The sequence below is a fragment of the Pogonomyrmex barbatus genome, unplaced genomic scaffold (genome assembly GCF_055798465.1).
Source record: "Pogonomyrmex barbatus isolate J1 unplaced genomic scaffold, ASM5579846v1 scaffold2, whole genome shotgun sequence".
Lineage (NCBI taxonomy): Eukaryota > Metazoa > Arthropoda > Insecta > Hymenoptera > Formicidae > Pogonomyrmex > Pogonomyrmex barbatus.
Window position 1 is genome coordinate 8633047 of NW_028297116.1, and position 20283 is coordinate 8653329.

The following is a 20283-nucleotide window of genomic DNA, read 5'->3' on the forward strand; positions in this document are numbered from 1 at the left end:
CGAAAGAAACAAGAACGGCGGTTCTGGGCTGACTCTACTGGGAAGACAGATACGGAGAGGATGAAATGAGAATGCGGAAGCATGCCTCAAGCCTTCAAAGGAAGCTTTAGTCTTTAGTCATTTACGGCAAGCTCATTAAAATCAGTAATTACGCTCGCAGACTCCTAAAGAATTTCTAAACAGGATTATCGCTCCGCTAATCATACGCTACTCATCGCTAACTGGATGGGGTAATGACATGCGTCGTGATAGTTCGGAGTTTGTATACTTTTCCGCACAGTGCAGCATCAGCTTAGGCTCTGCTTAGGCTCCGGCTCGTAGGTGAGAGCTCCAATAATTCCTCCGCGCCATATCCACGCACGAAACCGTTAGGGAATAACGTTTCTTAGGATCAAACGCACACGTAGTGTATAATGATTATGTTTACCGTAATTAAATTTTACTTCCATATATAATTAGAAAAATATACATTTTTGTTACAAAAATAAATTCGCAAATATATATTTTAATTAAAAACCTGGTTAAATAAGCCACACACACACACACACACACAATAAAATTTAAATATATACGCACGCCCTATCTGTATATACGCCTCCCCATTTATATTACTCTATAGCCACGTCACGTGAGAGATAATGCGAATCTCGATCGCAAAATGAAATTATTTCGCGTGTGTTTACACGCGGTCGCTTTCAACGGGAATCTCATTATTTTCGCATTTGCCGTCTCGCAAAACGTCGTTACTCGGTCACATAATCCGCTTACGTTCCTTCCACCCCTGTTCGCCGGAAGTCACACGTAATAATTATACCTTTCTCGCGGACTTGACGACTCGATCCCGAGTCTCATTCGGTCGAAAGCGAATAGTCACGTTGGCGCGTTAATCGTTAAAGTTAAACTCCGCTTGGGCATCCGCATAGTTTCCGAACGCCAATATAACTTGGAGATTTATCACCAAGGGCACACGTGCACTACGACGGCGTTAATTATTCCGCTCTTATTGAATACCGCGGCCTTTTTTACGCGATGAGACGGAAACCCATCGTCCTCGCCGGAACTTTTTATCTCGCGATCATATCTCTTCGGCCATTCGTTGACTTCTTCTCTATCCCTCTTGTCGGATACGGCGGTTAGCATCGGGCATATATTACCCGGCGTTGTCAAAGTATTGTCCTCGGCTGACCCAGACGGTCGGTTTCCCCTTAACTTACCGACAAAAATCTATTCCACTGCAAATGTCGCAAGAAAATATATTTTAAAAACGATCCATGATAAAAATATTTAAAAATCGCAATAATGATGGATGAAAAATTGACAGGTGATAACCTTGCAGGCTGCCTTTTTAATTTTTTATATTAAATTTCTCGATAATGAAATTCCTAATTAAAGCGGAGCGTATAATGAAGCGACTGCCGAGTCCGTCTGAATTCTTCAAACTTAATTCCCCGTTCTTTCTCTTCCATTAAATTTTTGTTAGAATGGAATTTCGTTCAAAATACAGTGGGAAGTGACTGCCGATACATCACCTATACATAATTTAACTTCCTATTTATTACACGACCCTTGGCCAAGGTCGTATACTTTACTACATCAATATGGATTTTCTACGGTACGCTGTTTGTATTATAAAATATTGTACTGAGATATTTATGATAATAAAATCGTTTTAAATTTAGCTAGCAAGAAATATTTTCTTGCATGCTCGCCAATGAACAATGAGAAAATATAAATGATGAGAGACAATTTTATCGATCCGAGTGATATATACCGGTAATGTAAATCAGAACCGCGCGGTATATTTTCTTTCAACCATAGATATATTAGAAATTGAAATATTAATTTGAAATAAAAAAGTTATTTCAACAGAAAGCTAAAAATATTTAGGAAATCCTCTTCACATTTTTTTCTCCGTCTGACTATATGATCGTGATGTATCCCTGAAAATTTTCGATCGATTTACCGTACCACCTTTTTCCGCGTGGTAATAATATATCGATCAACGTCTTTCAATTTCCCATCATACTTGACGCCGGACCAAATGACGTAAACGCTTCGTGAGACATTAACAGCAAATGACGGGCAAATCTGTTCTTCCCTCTTACTCTTTCCTGAACCGAAGAACCGGGCCTCGTCGACCGCCGCTTTATAAGCCATAAAACGACGACGTTCCCCCGCACCTCCCACCAGGCCGTAACTATGAAAGGATAGGAAAATACGAGAGAATCGGTCCGCCGCGTGGCTATCGATCGTCCTTTGGCACACGGACTACTTGCTCCTCCTCGGCCTTTCTTCGTCACTCGCACCGGCCGACCCTGACTGTCGTCGCTCCTCTCGGAGATAAATCGAGTTTACCGCCAGGTACCGCGCTCGGGACAAAGTTATTATAGTTTCGATTCGATTACGTCGCAACTGCAACGACAGTTATGGGGGAAAACCGAGCGCCTTGAATCCTGCCGTCTCTACCCTTTTACCAGCCACGATGATCTTTGCCCCAGATCGGCTAGATCGGCTAGTTGTGGTCTTCTGGGAATTTCTCTATCTCGGCTGGGACAATGCGACAAGCAGTACGTGCGAATTATCATGTAAATGTGTAACATCTACAATGATTCCCCGAAATCGATACTTTTATCTATGCTTTATGCCTCAATATCAAATTAAACACTGATATTTGGAAAATAATAGGAAATAGGATATTTAGAAATAAAAAGAACATTAAATAAAAAATATTAATACCCTTCGCTATGATGGAATAAAAATGATACCAAAGAAGATCTCCGATTGCACATCAGTATTTTACTTCAACTCCGTAATCTAGATTCGGATAACCACATGGGCATTAGTTGGGTATCAGGTCTAATTTACCTGGATAATAACTAAGGGCCGGATATAACTAAGGATTAACTTAGTTTTAACATGATACGATTAATTTTACTCATTTATCATTAAGTATTAAAATTACACTGAGAAAAAAATGCTAACTTGACTCAACAGCATTAATCTAATTGGAAATAATTTTGTTAATTCAATGTACGATGCTTTCTGATGTTCCATAGAGGATATGCTTTTAAGGGGATTTTTTTGGTCAATCTAAATTTATCTTTTTAATAAAAATGTCAAGGTATCGATAATTTTCAAGTTATGAAGGGTTGAAAAAAAGAAAGACTTTCCAAAAATTTTTAAAATGTAATATAAATCGATAATAAAATTATATTTTTTAATCAAGTTTAAGATTGATGAAGATGGAATTTGTTTTAATAAAATTTTAATTTAAGGTTTAGTTTCAATACATGATATAAAATTATTGGAAAGTTGAAATAAATGGTAATATCTCTCTTGATTTTTGGAAGGAAGAAATCGACTGTAAATTGGTTAAAAAAAATCTGCCTACAAAGGGATATCCGATAGTTTTAGGTCACTCCATATATTAGACTTGCAGGAAACTTTAAATACATTTTACAGCTGTTATTTATTATTTCCGCCTTTGGCTGATATGAATAATCATAACATTCGACAAAATCGTAAAATGGAAAGCGCCTATTGCCATGATTATTCATAAACTAGCGACAGAGGCAATACAGTGTTCTCGTTTCATGGTACTGATGTAATTTTAATAAATGCTGTAACAGGATTATTTTTCTTAATAAAACAAGAATTCATTAATAGAGAATTTAATTTTCTGTTACGTTACGTCAAGGCGTAAAATCTCGTATTTAATTACGCCGCTGGGGTGTTAATAATGTGATATGTTATATTTGCGATTCGTTTTGTTGCAACAGCTATTGTAGCGAACTCGGACACTTATTGAAGCCCGCCGTTGCCAATCGCCGTTCTCGGCAGCTTCCTCTCCCTTTTATCGTCTGTGTTGCGTTGCTTTTTTCCCCCCTCCCACTTCACGTACCGTCCGGTCCATCGTTCGCAGGACGAGCTGACACGTATCAAAATGTGGAAAAAAGGGCGAAGCCAGCGAATATTGTTGCGTACGTGTCGGGAAATCGTTTACTCCGCCGTTCCTCGATGGAAAAAAAAAAAAAAATGAAAAGAACAAAAAAATGTGAAGTATATTGTTCGCATATCTGACGACTTCTACTTCCTGCACGCCATCATAATGCACGTTGTCTCTCTTTCTGTATATATAAATATACGTACGTATACATATAGTCATATATTTTCCCTCAGCGTTGAATGTCAAGCTACGAAGAAGAACGCTTGTTTCAAAGTAAAGATATAAATAGCTTCTGAATTCTATGAAATTGTAAGCGACAGGTCGGGATGATACGTACCTTAAGAAGGTATAAAAAGCAAAAGAAAAATTAATCCTTTGTAGATAAATCCTTTTATAATATTTATATAAAAAAGGGCCGTTTCTCTTTCCCTTCTACGAAGCTTTTAAGTGGTTTAAGAGAAAATCCCTTTCTAGATTTGTCAAAAAAACTCTAATCGCGAAATACGACTTCTCTGAGATATTTCGCGTTAACCGTAAATAAGGATAAAATTAAATCGTCGCCAGCCAGCGCGCCTTTTCGAGGCGCGCGGCTCGCGATGAACTTTGCGATATTAACGACACGCAGCGAGGGAGGGAGGCGCGAGTCGTGGAGGTGTTGTTCGGCGAGGTATATAGATATCCAACGAAATGCTGAAATATCGCCGCGACGTGTCGGGATAGTGAAACGCGCGACATTAATTCGCGCGATGTATTTCATAATCCACGATTGTAACTTTTCCCACGTACTCGCCTCTGTCAGACAGCGGCCTTCCATTTCTCTGCAGTGTCGCTTCTACGATCGGTTCGTTCGACCGGCCCGGGCACTTCCGCTAAGCTCCATTCTCGTCCGCGCCACCTCCGCGGAAATGCACAGCTTTTACGAATAATGGAAAAACTTTGGCCGTTGGGACGAAGCGACGAGGCGAATATCGCGCGTTTCTCATTCTTCTCGGTCAGCGACGATAAACACACGGCGAACGCGGACGCCGTCAGCAATGCCGGAGTTTCTGCATTCCTCGATGGCGTTGACGGAGCGACGCTTAGTTCGCCCGGTAGTTCGGTCCATACCGTATCCCGACAAGAAGAACAAGAGTGTCGTATAAGAGAGCGCGCGGTCGGAGTGAGCCGCCTACTTCCTATATCGGAAACCACTAACGGCAGATGGAAGTTTCGCCCGTTTCGCTCCTGTATTTTTAACTCGGAATATTTCTTCTGCCGATAGTTTACATTGATCCGAAGAAGAACGCGGAAAATAAACGGGCAGATGTAGAAAAAGAGAGGGTGGAAAATATGATACTCGAGCGTGGTAAATATATAACACGCGGACGTCGTAGATTTTCATTTATTACGTCACATTAAACATATACAATGTATCCGCGCACTTTTGTGTGTGTGTGTGTGTGTGTGTGTGTGTGTGTGTGTGTGTGTGTGTGTGTGTGTGTGTGTGAGCGAGCGATATTTCGCATTACTTCTCCGCGTTACGAGTCGGAAGATAAAACGGAGGACGGCAAATATCTTTGCGTAATTTTTAAGTCGGAGAAAACGGGATAATCCCGAGATTTCGCGGTTTATTACCCACGAGTTGCTACTCAGAGTCGGGAATCCATGCCTTGTGGTTGCGAGGGATAAATTCGCGCCTTTGAAAACGAAATTCACGGGTATTTGAAATTCGGGATGTAAAGTGGCGCGGCTTACACCGACGGAAACTGCAAAACGCGCCCGGCCGATCGCATGCATTCCATCCGAGTTACCCCCTTGTAACTGTTGATCGCGGCACTTTATCGTCTATTAGTTTCGCCCGGCCGAGTCGTTCTTCTACCGCGAATACTGCATATAATCTGGCGCATTTTACGCCATTTCGCTGCGAATATACGATCGTCGCGTGACCGCCAAGTGCCGAATCGCGCACTTCTCCTCGATCGCGATTAATCACGCAGAGCCGAGGAGCAACAAGATTTTCTTATTTTACGTGAGAACAAGGGCCTTTAAATTAATGGAACAATATTTAAACTCTTCTCGATTTTTTTGTCCGAAGCATCACGTGATACGGACGCACCCCGCACGCGATATAGATTGTCCTTTCAACCGTTTCAATCAATATTTACTCATACCGCCCCGTTTGCTCTCGTGCGCGACTTCCGCTTTCACAATCAGAGCATGCACTTGCTTACGAACTGGACTGTTGAAAAATGAAATAAAAAGAGAAAAAATCTTTTATTCACCGGCGAAATTTATCTCTTTACCCGATTCTTATTTTTTTCCTCAATCGCGATGTACCTTTCGCATTGACTCTTTATTAAATCATTCAATTATATTTTTGTAGTCACGTGATAATATTGACATTTCTCAAAAAAATGAATTAATAAAAAAATAAACTTCATTTTTTATTAATTAAAGCTCTCTTTCAAATTAGACAGACGATCTCAAATTTCACGTTTCCACATTTTTCAATTATACGCTCTGTTAATTAGATAGAATCTCAATTATGGTGATGCATTATTTGCAGCTTATAGATTTTAGGTGAGTTCACACCTCATAACTGATATTATATCGAGTGGATATGATTTGCGGCTAAGACAGCGGGATGAAGTACAGCCGTATTCAAAAATGTGAATTCTATCTCGGTGGTTACCCGGAAGGCACGAGATGATGGCGATTTTCCGCTCTGAACCGAGTGTTGCAAATCAATCTCCGTGCAACCGACGGTTCCCGTCGTAGCGATCATTTTTATGCCCGCTTGCCTAACGCGAGAGAGGGTTGCAACGACGGTAGAATGATAAGGTAGTAGTCCCTCGAAGATGCTCTCGAGCAGCACCAACGCCGTGGTGGAGAGTACATTTTTCCGCGGTGGAGGAAATTTGAAAGTCAAATCGCTGGAAGAGGAAGATCGTCGAGTTGCTCTAACAAAAATCGACTCGAGCTCCTTCCGGCATCCAACGTGTTCGCGCATTCGTTTGATCGCGCTAAAGGCGCTTTATTTCCATTCATCTTTCATAGGTTCGGTTTACCGTGTTCGAGTGTAATCATGTAGTAGTCATGGTTCATTCAATACACCGTTCGAAAAAAAAAAAAAAAAAAAAGAAACGCCGTAGAGATATTTCAATTAGCTGTGTGAGCATTCAACTCACGATATATGCGTGTATGTATATGTACGATCGATAATAATGAAATAATAAAGAAACGAGCTTTTTAAAATTATGACAATTATCGAGCGCTGGCTGTTGGCGACCGAAGATAAATAGCGTTTAACGAACTAAAAATTGTCGGGATGCAAATGAAAAGTGGAATAAAAAAAAATCTCGCTTTTCTCTCTACCTTACACGAGTGGACCTTAATTCAGTGGAATTTAAATAATGGGGTTTTTTAGCTACAAATCTATTTAATCGTTTTTGCCGAGGAAAGATTGATTTTAAATTTGTCAAAAAAAATCTGCTATTCATGATTGAGCCATTAAAAGTGGAATGTTCTCAAGGGGGGAAATCGAGCTTAATACCATGGCATAGGGTGTATCTAAATGATGGGCGGACTGATCCATTTCGCTGTCCGTGCAAATAGAAACTGTTAACGTTTCGACGTTGACGTCGGTTAACCCTGCTGTACTTTGAGCCGGCTGCCACATCGTTCAAGTATTGACGCTTCTGGACGAGGATGCTAGGAATGCTTAACAATCGATGGCAAATTTGTTGGGTCGCATAGCCCCTATTGTTTGCCGCGCAATTCATTTTAATGTCATCTAGCTACTCGACGGGAGCTAAATGGAAATCCCGCTCGGAACGATAACTCAATTGTTGAAATTTTCATTTCTTATTAAACGACGATGTATCGCGCGGAGATACGACGCAGTGCAAATGCGACGTGGGAAAAGCGAGGACAAAAGCCACGGATTGGAAAGTGGCTGCCGGATAAAATCAATCTCTCCAGCTGCCATCGCGGGGCTCACCTTGATAAGAACCATGGTAAATCGCATCCTGCATAGTTATTGACCACTTGTATTTATGAGATTTATATGTGACTTCGACGCTTAATCTATATTGTCGCGTAGGCGAACAGCGCATTGTTCTCCGCGACAATGGTGAATTTTCAAAGGCAACTGTACGTCCCGTCTTGTTAAAAGCGAAAAATTTGCGTGATTTACAAAGTATCCGTGTAATTGTACATTTCCGTACAAGAGAAATAGAGACTAATATAAATGATGCATGAATAATTCATTTTCATTACGTCTGAAGAAAATTACAATTATGATACGCGATTTTAGAACCTTCATAAATCATTTTACAACGAAGAGACTAGATATCTTTAAGTGATCAATAATTGGACGATTTATCTATACCTCGCTATGATTTACCTTATTACCATTTTACCGAGGCGGAGTAACTGATTAGTCTCAGAAGTACTTTACAACCACCGCCGCCTTACTGGCAGTTCTCGCTTATTGGGCTAATAGGATCAACACTTAAGTAGTTTAGAACGAAGATAAGTTTGGCAACTGGAATCGCGAAATGGCATTTGCATAAATAACTTCTGAAATTGCCAGGCTTTTTCCTGGCATTCTCGCAAATTGCATTTCGTGTAACGAAATACGTATGCGTTCCTTTTTTTTTTTTTTTTCGTTAAATCTAAAAATCCGAGAAAGAACGGAGTATTAAATGTTCTACAACATTTTATGTAATCGCAAACCTCTAACGCGTTTCAAAGACGCTTATCGTTAAATTCGTTACTCCACGTTAACTGCAACTTCCTAAATATACGCACTTCGTTGAAACGGGTTTATAACGCCGTGCAACGAAGCGCGAAGTGGAAGTTCGATCAAGGTGAATCTTATTACAATAATTAAGAGACTGCTCTAAAAGGGAAAGAAGGAGAGAGAGAGAGAGAGAGAGAGAGAGAGAAGGGGGGTAGAGAGGGAAAGAGAAAGAGAGAGACAATCGTACATTTACGGACTGCAATTAAACTCGCTCCGAACCACGGAGCCGAAAGGATAGAAACGGTAAAACATTCCGCGATCGTGATTTGCATTTATACAGGTTGGCTGCACGGCGTGTCTCGTTCAACCCGAGGATGATAAATTTATCGTTACGGACACACGAATGAGCACGCGAGATTAAATCGGACCTATACCCCTCGTCCTCCTTCTTAGCGATCTGCCTTTTTTTTTTTCTAACCATTCGATGAGATGAAGCAGGGAAACTTTTCACGGATGAATTTTCATGCTCGCTCACGACGACGAATCGAGATGATATATTCTCGCCAGTTTTCAAAAGGATCATTAATTCCTTCGTCACTTACACGATTCGCGGTGAACTTAAATCGCATCAAGTGCTGAAACTTTCGCAAGAAATCCCGGGATTCCCGCAGGCATTCGTCGCCTTGAATTTTGATAAGAAGTCATCGATCGTTTCCGAACGCATCACATTTGTCGAGATTGAATTACGATTTTTAAGTATGTATTTTCGAACATCTATCGATAAATGAACGAATGCTTATGCTTCGTACAAAGGATACGATTCGATATGAAAGAAGTTAAATTTATAGCTTCTCAAGAACGTTTGATCCTAAGGCCTGATACAAAGCAGTTTCTTTTTTATCTTTAAGAGGTCTCATCATAAGTCTTTATGATTTCCCATCATAAGTCGATGTAAATACTTTTATCTTTAAAAGCACATCCAGTCTTGGAAAAATTTAAAAGCCTTCGCCAATTGATGCAATAATCTCTCTTTGGTAAACTGGCTTACGAGATACAAGATATTTCTCGAGAGGTAATTAAAAAAGAAAACGCAGGTTCTTGAAGCAATAATAACTTTTTTAATTTACTAGTTAATATTGCTCCTTAATTTAGTATAAATTAATTACAGCTAAAGAGAGAGCTTGTCATATGCATAATCAATTATTGTCACCGAACACTTTCTTATCCTCGCAAAACTTATAATTCGACTGTTGAAGTATCAGTTCTCTCATTAGTGAAGTTATCCTGTAGTACATAAAAGCAGGCAGCGGCAAGTTTAAATCGCACGAAGAGCGAGATACGTCTCTGGAATTTTAAACCATAGTTCGCACTGACGATCCTGAAATTATTCAGAACTCAAGGTTTGCGTGATAACGGATTTGCTAACTAAAATTTCGCGAAAAAAAAGTTATGAAACTCCGAAGAGGTTAAAGATCGATACAAATTGCAACCGCATCATTCAACTACATACACACACGTACCATTGTGTTACTCATTTTATATACCTTTACATTAATCGACTCGTTTCAAGTTTAATGAATGAGAAACGAATAGAACGTTCAATTAACAGCAACAATAACGTGTAAATTTGGACGGTACTACCAACATGTTTGCATACAGGAGGACGTGTATTTGAAATATAAACAATTAAAATCGCGCCGAAACGCTACCATTGCTTTTATCACGTTCCATCAAAAAATCAGAAACATTTTATTGAATAGTTTAGCGAAATGAATCAATGGAAGGAATCTATACCGAACACAATTTTGTCAGTTTCAAATTAATATCTCTTTTGACGTACGCAATCAGCATGTGAGAAATATAATAATTTCTGCCACTGCGCGATATATAAATTGGCGCAATTTAATGCCACGAGCATATTTTATTTAAAGAATTAGCGCATTGCAGAAACCTCAAACAACATAATTTTTTAATTTTTGTAATTTTCGAAGCGTTTAAAACATCGAGATATTAATACGATCAAATATTAACATATGGGATAATATAATAGCGTAATAAGCAAGCAAAATCAATCTTTCAATTACACAATATCAATTTTTAATTGCTTTTTCGTAATTAAAGAATATTTTAAGTGCGGAAAATATATTATTGGGGCTTTTAATTATCTCATCCCACAAACTTTAGCAAATATTAAACGTATAATTTTCACGTATTTTCACGTGTATGTATAAGGAAGAAAAGGATTATTTAAAACAATATTCCCGGATATAAATTCGTTGCGAGATAAAAAAAAAAAAATAAATTAATATCACTCTCGCCCTCACGTTTTTATTGGCGTATTGATCCGGCGACGGATTCGTTCTAACGTTAACCTCGCCGTATTGTACAACATGTATGTACATACATACATTTTACCCGGCAGCGCCTTCGAGGGTATCGAAGCGGCTCGAATCCAAAAGTATACCGTTGGCCATCGGAAAAAGGTACGATGCCGGATGAATCGAATGACGGGGACGCGTACACGGGGTCGACGGTAAAAATGCTGGAATTTACGGAGGTATACCTTTCTTTTCGAACCCCCACCCGCTCCGCTGCGTGCATTGTCGACCCCTACCGGCGACCAACCCTCCTACGAATGTCCCACGAGAACATGTCCCATCTCTCCATTCTACACGAACCGTGATTCGCGAATCTATCAATTTAGATCTGCTGTACCTCTGGTCAGCGAGCAGCCGAATGTGACGCGAAAAATTCGCTTAGCTCGAGAGAGTACGCAACAATCTCGCGTGTACTATAAAAAAAAAAGTATCATTATCGACTTGTCGGACAGCCGGCCATTTGCATTTTTGGATTAATTATGATTTTTGCTTCTCTGTGATGATATTTTCCGTTATTAATCTTAAAAAATACATCGTGTTTATGTGCCAGATAAAAGGTAAAAATTTCACTGTGTAGACATTTTCACTTCTGTGTAGATTCTGTATTCGAGAAGATTATGCGCATATATGGTATGATTAAAACGAAAGCGTGTTTTTACGTTTCTACGTGACGTAAACACACGGTGATTCTACAAACATACCAATTTATCTATTTGAGTCGTTTACTTAACGATCGAAAAAACGAGTAAAAATCCCGAACATTTACCTGGTTACTCGTGGAAAAAGGATGGTTGTTTAATGAGATTTCCATTCTCGAGAGCCGTTTCTCTCACGATTTCCATATCGGGAATTTATCACAATCGGAGAACAAAAGAGAGAGACAGAGAGAGAGAGAGAGAGAGAGAGAGAGAGAGAGAGAGAGAGAGACAGAGAGATAAAGATTAATATCCAAATGGGTAAATTTAATTCGGCTTTCGAAGGTTCTCGATTGGTCTTTATTTGTTTGGACGAGCGCCAAATGTGGACATTACATGGCGAATCGTTCGATAGCCGACATATATTTATATATACGCGGTACTAGATTTTTAGTGAACAGGAAATGGATGGTACACAGGAAACCGGAGATTTCGTATTATATACGGTGCATTATATTTGTTGGATTAATTAATACAATAAATGGATTCATCGCATCCTCGCAATATGCGTAATGATCCGACGATAACTTAATATTAGCGTATTAATTACGCGAAGCTCTTGTAGCTTAACGCTCGCGCGCTCGCGCGCGCGTGCGCGCGCGCGCATGAAAATTTGAACGTAAAATTTAATAATTCTAGAGTGATTGATGTCATATTCCGTTCCGGTCGAGGGTGTACGATGTACGAGAGGGATATTAGATTTCGTCTTAACAGAGGAGATAGATAGCTTAAACAGGAAGTCAGTGGCGCTAACACAGCGTGCCGTGTGCCCTGAATTAATTAGTGCAATGATTAAGAGATTGCGGTGTACATTTTCTCGAGATATGCATAATGCGCGCTAACGTGGATATTACGAACATGTTTAATATCGTGCACCGCTTATTAGCATAAAATTTAATGCAATCAACGCAAATTTTCTGTACGCTTTGCGAAGGACATTAACGTATTGCCGTATACATAATTTAGTCGTGCCTTAGAGGCATCCGATATAGGGACTCTCGGTAAATACAACTACGAGTTGATAACTGACGTCGGTACCTACGGCGATATTAGTATGATAATGCGAAGGGCTTAAGCGAGATGCTTAGTCTTAACATATCCAATTACGTTAGAAATTTCGGGAGAATGCTAATTTCAGGTTTACTTTGTTTAAATTAAACACACGCCGGCATACGAATAAACTTAATTTACTGTACGCTTCGCCAAAATCCATTTTAACTAATTTTTTTTGACGAAAATTTAAGTAATCCACGAAATGCGGAATAATTAAAAGGCCGCTGTGTAGCAGCAACGTGTATATATGCTTTTAATCTGACAACACAGTTTTTTATAAACATAAACGCAATAATGCGAGTTGTCTAAAATAACTAATTAATTTAAATTGAAATTCCGTTTTTTTTTCCAAAAAAGCAAAACAGATTCAGCTCAGTGAACTAATTTGCAATTGTTGTAGCCACGGGCAGTGCGGCTGATCGATAGAAGATAAAGTGCCAGTTTCGTTGACAAGAAATATTTGGCGCGAAAATGTAATTGACATTTTATCGCCTGAAGAGGGATTTAATCGATGCTTACATCGATATCGGTTATTATCGCGACGTCGCTTCGCTTGATTAATAACTATCTGAACCCGATATTCATCAGCGCATCCCGACTTAACTTAAGCACGAACGAAGTCGTGCCTTTTCGACGAGACGGATAAATTGGCGGGCTGTCGACACGATAGCCCACGATAGCTCCATAGGTGCTAACCGAGAAGCGCTTTCAATTAATTTGAAATATCGACTCGCCACATAGTGGTGCTTGAAAGGAATTTTGCGAATAAAAAGTTCGTAATCGAATTTTTTAGTCCTTTCGGGAAATTAATTGTACACGATACGATGACAGAAGATATTACTTATTAATCTCTTGCTAATGTCCTCACATATCCTTTTTGTTCTTCTAATTGTTACATTATTAGACCGATGAGTCTATTCATCGAGATAATTAAAAAAAAATTAATATTTTTTAAAAAATATTAATTAAAATCTTAGATGTGTGGTATTTTTAATATGAAAAATCATTTTGAATCTAGGAATTGCTTGACCTTAATGTTTCTGTCTGGCTTCTTGTTAGTCAACGATTAAAAATTAATAAATACATTACAATATTTCTTAAGTGAATTTTCCAAAGAAATATTAAAATTTTACGTATTATGGTGATGCTGCAGTGAAGTCGCTGGCGGCGACACACATTAACGGTGATTATTAATCGATGGTAATTAGTCGCTTACGAATCGATCGATTATGTCACGAATGCGTTGGAAAGCGATCAGTTATCGGAGGATATTAATAAGGATATTAATAAGATATTAACAAAGGTATTAATAATAATTATCCCGTAATTTTTCTATTCTTTCTTTCTTTTATCTTAGTACTGCCTTCGCCATTTTGCCTTAAAACTTGTGATGCTATAAGCCGTAATTACGACGTTTTATCATTTAACTTCGTAATATCGGTTGGGTGTGCAAAACAAAATTAAATTATCTTGCTAGAGCTAGATTACTCGCGAGATGATGAAAACACGGATAAGATTCTCCGAATAGTCTGTTATTTATTTTCATAATAAATTTGTTAGACATTGTTATTTAACATTTTCATTATATAAGTAGTGCTAATTAACAAGTTAAGCTATACGAAGTATACGAGAGGAAAAAAGTTCGAAAAATTTTTCCGTCCCAGAACATCCCAATCTCTTTCTCATTTTCGTTATCGGAGAAACTTGTCACCTTACCACTTTCAATTTCGTTACAGCTCCTGTAGAGAAACATAGCACATAGGGTTGAAGATGAGCCAATCTTCGTGCATTCGAGTTAGATGGCAAATATTTGATAAAAAGGAGAAAAAAGAGAGGAAAATAACGATCTCCTACTTTGATATTTCGTGTACTTGAATAAATCGATAGGGGTTGCAAAAATATATAGAAACTGTTAACTTTAAAAATATTACAAACTAAATTGTTAGATGCATTATTAGAGAAAGAAATATTGCAAAATCGATATATATATATATATATATATATGTTACGTTTATTCTATTTTTTTATTTAGGTCAATTTCAAAATATATAGTTAATATCACTGGAAAATGATGTTAATGGTTGCTAAAACATATATGAAACATATGGAACTAGATAGTCCATATATTCCAGAATAAATAAACATATATAATTATCAAAAGTAACCTCAAGAAATGAAATAAAATAAAAAATTAAGAAAAAAACCTTATACAAAAGAGATATCGGCTCTACATACATATCATCATGCATATCAATCTATTTGATTATAACAAAATGTCATGTAGATTGATGCACATAATTCAGAGAGAACTGTGCAGTAGAACTATCCTAATATCGCATTATCTCTTCTTAATTAATGTCTAATTCAAAAGTTCTTCGGGAAATTAGTTTAGCAGGATTAAATCGATCAGAGGCAAATTTCTTTTTTGTACAAATAAAATCGCCGACGGACAATAAGAAAGGTAAAAGGTATCCTTCTTAAAATGATTGCCTCTCACAGAGGTATTATCATAGAAATATAACAGGTAAGCTTTCATCATACGTAATGTAATTCATCTCGTCGCCGTGATATATTTTCCGCTTGCAGTAAAATAATACGTGATGTATTTTTAAATAATCACGACCGTGCGTTGAGAGAATGGGCACAAAGTAAACGTTAGCCCTTTGGAGTGCTGAAACTTGTAATCCGCTGACTTGCGTTTACGTCGCGGAAATTATATTATGTCGACCGTGTGCGTGAAAGGCGAGTTCGGGACTGTGAAAAAACGTGTTGACGTAGAAATGGTAATTTCAACGAAGATGGTGGAAAACCCGAATAAGAAATGACCGGGCAACAGCATTTCTCTGTGCATGTACATATACGCCTGGTATGAAAATTATGCTTAGTCAGGTACTGCAGCGGACGGAAAATTATTCAGCGTTTTTATTCGGGGGGAGTGAGGGGGAGGGGCCCGGTATGGCGTTTCATAATTCAAAAGCGGAAAGGTTAATTGCGACTTAGTTGAGCGCAGCGTGATATGTAAAAAATGTGTTGCAATAATTTAAAGCTCATCAATTTGGCATAGAGAGCGCGTTACGTGTCAGTCGCAAAAGAAGCGCCCGGTTTAAAAACAGCCGCCGCGCCGCGATGGAACGAAATTTTACAAACACTGGCAGAGAACTTTTCGCATTCATACGAATGATTCCGCGAGCATGAAATCGCGTCTGGAATATCGAAATTGCATACAGCAAAAACGGATGGGAACGATTGGAAAAATATGGGAATGATTTGGCTAAGCGTTTCGATACTTCGAAAGCCACTTAACGCATTTGGCTCTTCATTGTTTTTGTCGGATATGTTTCACGTATACGTTCTGGTATATTTTGTTGACGTGACTACTTTATGCAAATTTTTATAAAGGACTTTGATAATTTTATTTAAAATTCGATGCGTGATGCATCGGATCTTCATTAATTCTTCACTTCTTGTCAAGTACAGCGAATAATATACAAAACATTTAATATCTCTATTAAAATAATCATAATCTATCGATACCGATGATTTTACCACTTGTCTCGCTGAGGTAAAATCAAATATTTGTTCCGTGATACGAAATGCATAAATAAATGGAATGGAATCAAAATAGGATTGAAAGGCATCGAGAGTTTGATACTTCTGCTTGAACCGCTTAGCGGTGAACACGACATGAAAATATAAAATCGTAACTGTAATAAGGAATTTATATAAAACACACACACACACACACACACACACACACACACACACACACACACACACACACGTATTATGATATAACTTCATGCATTACGGGAAATATACTTTATGTTTACTTGTGAAGTTTCAAAGTACAAAGTTTGTGAGTGAAAGTCGTTGTTGAACTAAAATATTATACAAAAATTGTATGAAATATCAAATATACATTTGCTTTTATATTAAAACTTTATTTTATTAAATCTAACAATTTTATTTTTTATTGTTGCTGAAAGTGTTTGCCTCGCTTTCATTCATTTGATAGATTAAAGTATTTCAGTATGTAAGAATTTAGCAAAATATGGAAATTGTAGACAAATAATCCATTTCTAAAAAAGGCATATTAAGTTGAATACTCGAATATATCGAAATTATTATTGTCGGTTTTCCGTTGTGCCGATTAGTTCTCTCGTTGCATTCACTTCATGAGCGGCTGTTATTGCGGAGATCGTTTTCAATTGTGTTGTAATATGTTACATTTATGATATATTATTAAAAAGTCTGAATATACATATGTACATATACATAGTATATACATATATGACTTTCATGTACTGATTTAGATATTTAATCCTGGTAAAACTTAGGAAGAGGAGAGATAGATAAATAAAAAATACACATAAGAAACGTATATTCTTATTACATAAATATAAGATATAAGCATTTTTTGTAATCTTTGCTTCTATTTTTATTGAAAAAGATATATCAAAAAGATTAAAACTTTAATATTTTTGAAAACTACTATAATAATATAAATTTTTACGCGTTTTGTGCCATTTCTATTATCATTAAATATTTATTTTAAAAAATCGAAAATTAAATGAATTTAAACTCCATATATTACTGTATTTCCAAAGAAAATTTAATAAATTCATTATTATTTTTAAATTATCTATATTATTTGATGTATTATATACATATATCTAATTTTTTAAAATTTTTAAATTATTTTATTTTTATTTTCTTGCAAGAATATTTTATAACTATTAAACAACAATAGACATTTCAATTGAAATGCGAAATATGATATAAAATAATGAAATATGAACACAATGAACTCTATTTCATGAGCTCTATACGTGTACATTTCAACAAAATAAATTAATGTCAAATAAATATCTTAAGATTAAACCAGGATTAAAAAAAAAAAAATATATATATATATATATATATATATATATATATATATTTATATTCCAAAGTGTTTAAATCTATTCCTTTTAGAGCAACAAATCTGTGAAGATCCAACTGCAATATTTTTATAAATATAAATATATAATAAAATAATCTAAGACAAGTTTCACAGATTTGTAACCCCATTAAAAAAATTGTGTCACTCACCAATCCGATGCGCAACAGCGGAGTGAATCTACCACGTAGCTACGATGATTCTGTAACATAAACAGAATATTCAAATTATAAGTGTTCTAAATGATAGATATTTTACAAAATAGTTTTTATATATATCAAATCTACATATTTGTTTTTCAATTAAATATTCATTAAAATAATAAAATAATTTTCAATAAAAATCTTTATAAGAAATAAAGGCGTATAATATTTTAAACTGTTTTTTTCCCGAAAAAAACTATAAATTTTAATTATCGAAATTTATTAATCCAAATAAATGTAAAAAATTGATTAATTTTATTGAAAAAGAAAATGTATATTTACCGCAAGGGTGCTCCACCGGTGCTCGATGCCTCTCCTAGGCCTCCTCCTCCTCTCCAGATGTCGGGTCGTCGGATGTCCTCGCAGCACGCAGGACACTCGCGAAAAACACTCGCGAATTATTATAATTGCGCGCGGACTAATTTTAAATAAAAGTCTTTTAGCCTAGTCACTTGTACTTGCACTCCCAAACGTGCGGCGCGACGAACTGGCTGCAGTTCGTTCATTCACTTGAAAATCAGCGGCGGAAAAATGACGGTCGATTAAAAAAATTGATCGATTAATTTGCCACATAAGAGCCATAAACGACGACGTGGCTATGTTGTGTTAGTACATTATTAATAATAATAATATTACCTAATGTTAATATTAATATTGCTAATAACGGTGCAACGGGTACTGTTAGCTTCTTCGTCTTTGGGATTTCCGAACCCAAAGGAATCCCTCGGAATACTGAGCCCCTCTGCCACGTCAAGGCCGTACCCATTGGAGGGGTTATCGTTTATAAAATTTCATGAATATCAAAGGAATAAGTCATGTTAAATATGTATATACTTGGTTAGAGATCATCGTCATTTCGATATGTTTATGAGTCGCTAATTACGTGCGTTAAGAAGTATTTACTATTACATTCATAAGATATAACACGATTTAGTATTGAAGAAATGCGAAGAAATACGGAACGATGCGTATCGCGACCTACCCCTACGAACACCGGTGAGACATTGGTAGCGCGCAGAGCGCTCGTAAACATGTGACGTACCAGCCGCGACACATACATAAACTCTTAACTAAACAACAATAGTTTGACTAGACTAGAAATTCAACACATATTACAAATAAAATTTAATTTCCGTGAAGCGTTACAGCATCTTTGATAATGAAACATTAAATAATATAATTGTTATATTTTACTTTCTGAATCTCTATTATCATATCTATTTGCTCTTTCATTTAGAGTGCGTTTGTTTGGACGCTCGTGCGCTGGAAGCATTGTTTTATTTTTCTTTGACGTGAATATGAATAATAAAAGTAAAATGATGCTTATAGCGTATGAGCGTCCAAAACGAACACACTCTTAATAGACTCGTTACAATTTATTTGAGATACATGCACACACGCATACACACACACATTTTACGATATAATAAATGATTGATACAATATACTAATAGACTAATTATATATATATATATATATATATATATATATATATATATTGCAAAATGCAAACTACATTTAAATGAGATTTCAAAGCAAAGAAGCTCCATTCCAGGAGAATTTATATTGAACGTTAAAGATACTCGAATTAGATCATTAAAAAAAGCTTCTCGAAGTACGCAGCCCTTCCGTTATGTTAAAGCAATACTCGTTCGTTTACAAAAATAAGTTATCACTATACTTCAAAAAACAAGCGTTAATCAATGAATACGAGTCAATTCCGTCGCCCAGAATATTCAAATAAAACAAGTCGTCTTTTGATATATCCGAACTCATAACTGCGTGAGCTATCAACATGCATGTTTATTATAACATGCATTAATGTTCTGAACGTCATTTAGAATTCGTCGCGACTTCGTTTCGAAAAGAAAATGTGAAAACGCGGAGCGATACGTAACATCACCTGCCCGCACGAGCGTCGGTGGTTGAATAATAACGCGTTGCGTGCGCGTATACAATACCCGTCGATACAATAAACATTGTAAACAAAGTACCAAGGCCGCGCACTATTGTATCGCTATCTCAACCATAAAGGTTTCAATGTTTATAACAAAATTATATATAAGGTATACAATCTTTTCTGAGCTTTGCACATGAAGAAAATATCAGGAACAGGAATAAATATTAAATTTTGGAAATGAAAATTCGGAATAACGTTAGTTAACATTAGTAATTATGTGAGATTTTAGTAGCAAGTATATAATATGTGATAAATATTTAAATATTTTATATAAAAATATATAATATTAAAAAAAATGGCGCACACGAAGCGCGCGTTTTGTTCTAGTAATTATGAAAAAGTATATCGCAAAAAAATGCAATCTAATTGGCAAGATATAATTTGTT

General features: G+C 36.8%; 1 protein-coding gene across 1 annotated transcript in view; it reads left to right on the forward strand.

The window, feature by feature from the left end:
- Nucleotides 1-4175: 4175 nt before the first annotated feature.
- The window catches only part of LOC105427595 (uncharacterized), a 128751-nt gene continuing 112643 nt past the window's right edge, over nucleotides 4176-20283 (forward strand). The window contains exon 1 of the mRNA XM_089075898.1: nucleotides 4176-5291. The gene's annotated coding sequence lies outside the window, so the exon portion shown is untranslated. The remainder of the gene's footprint in view (nucleotides 5292-20283) is intronic.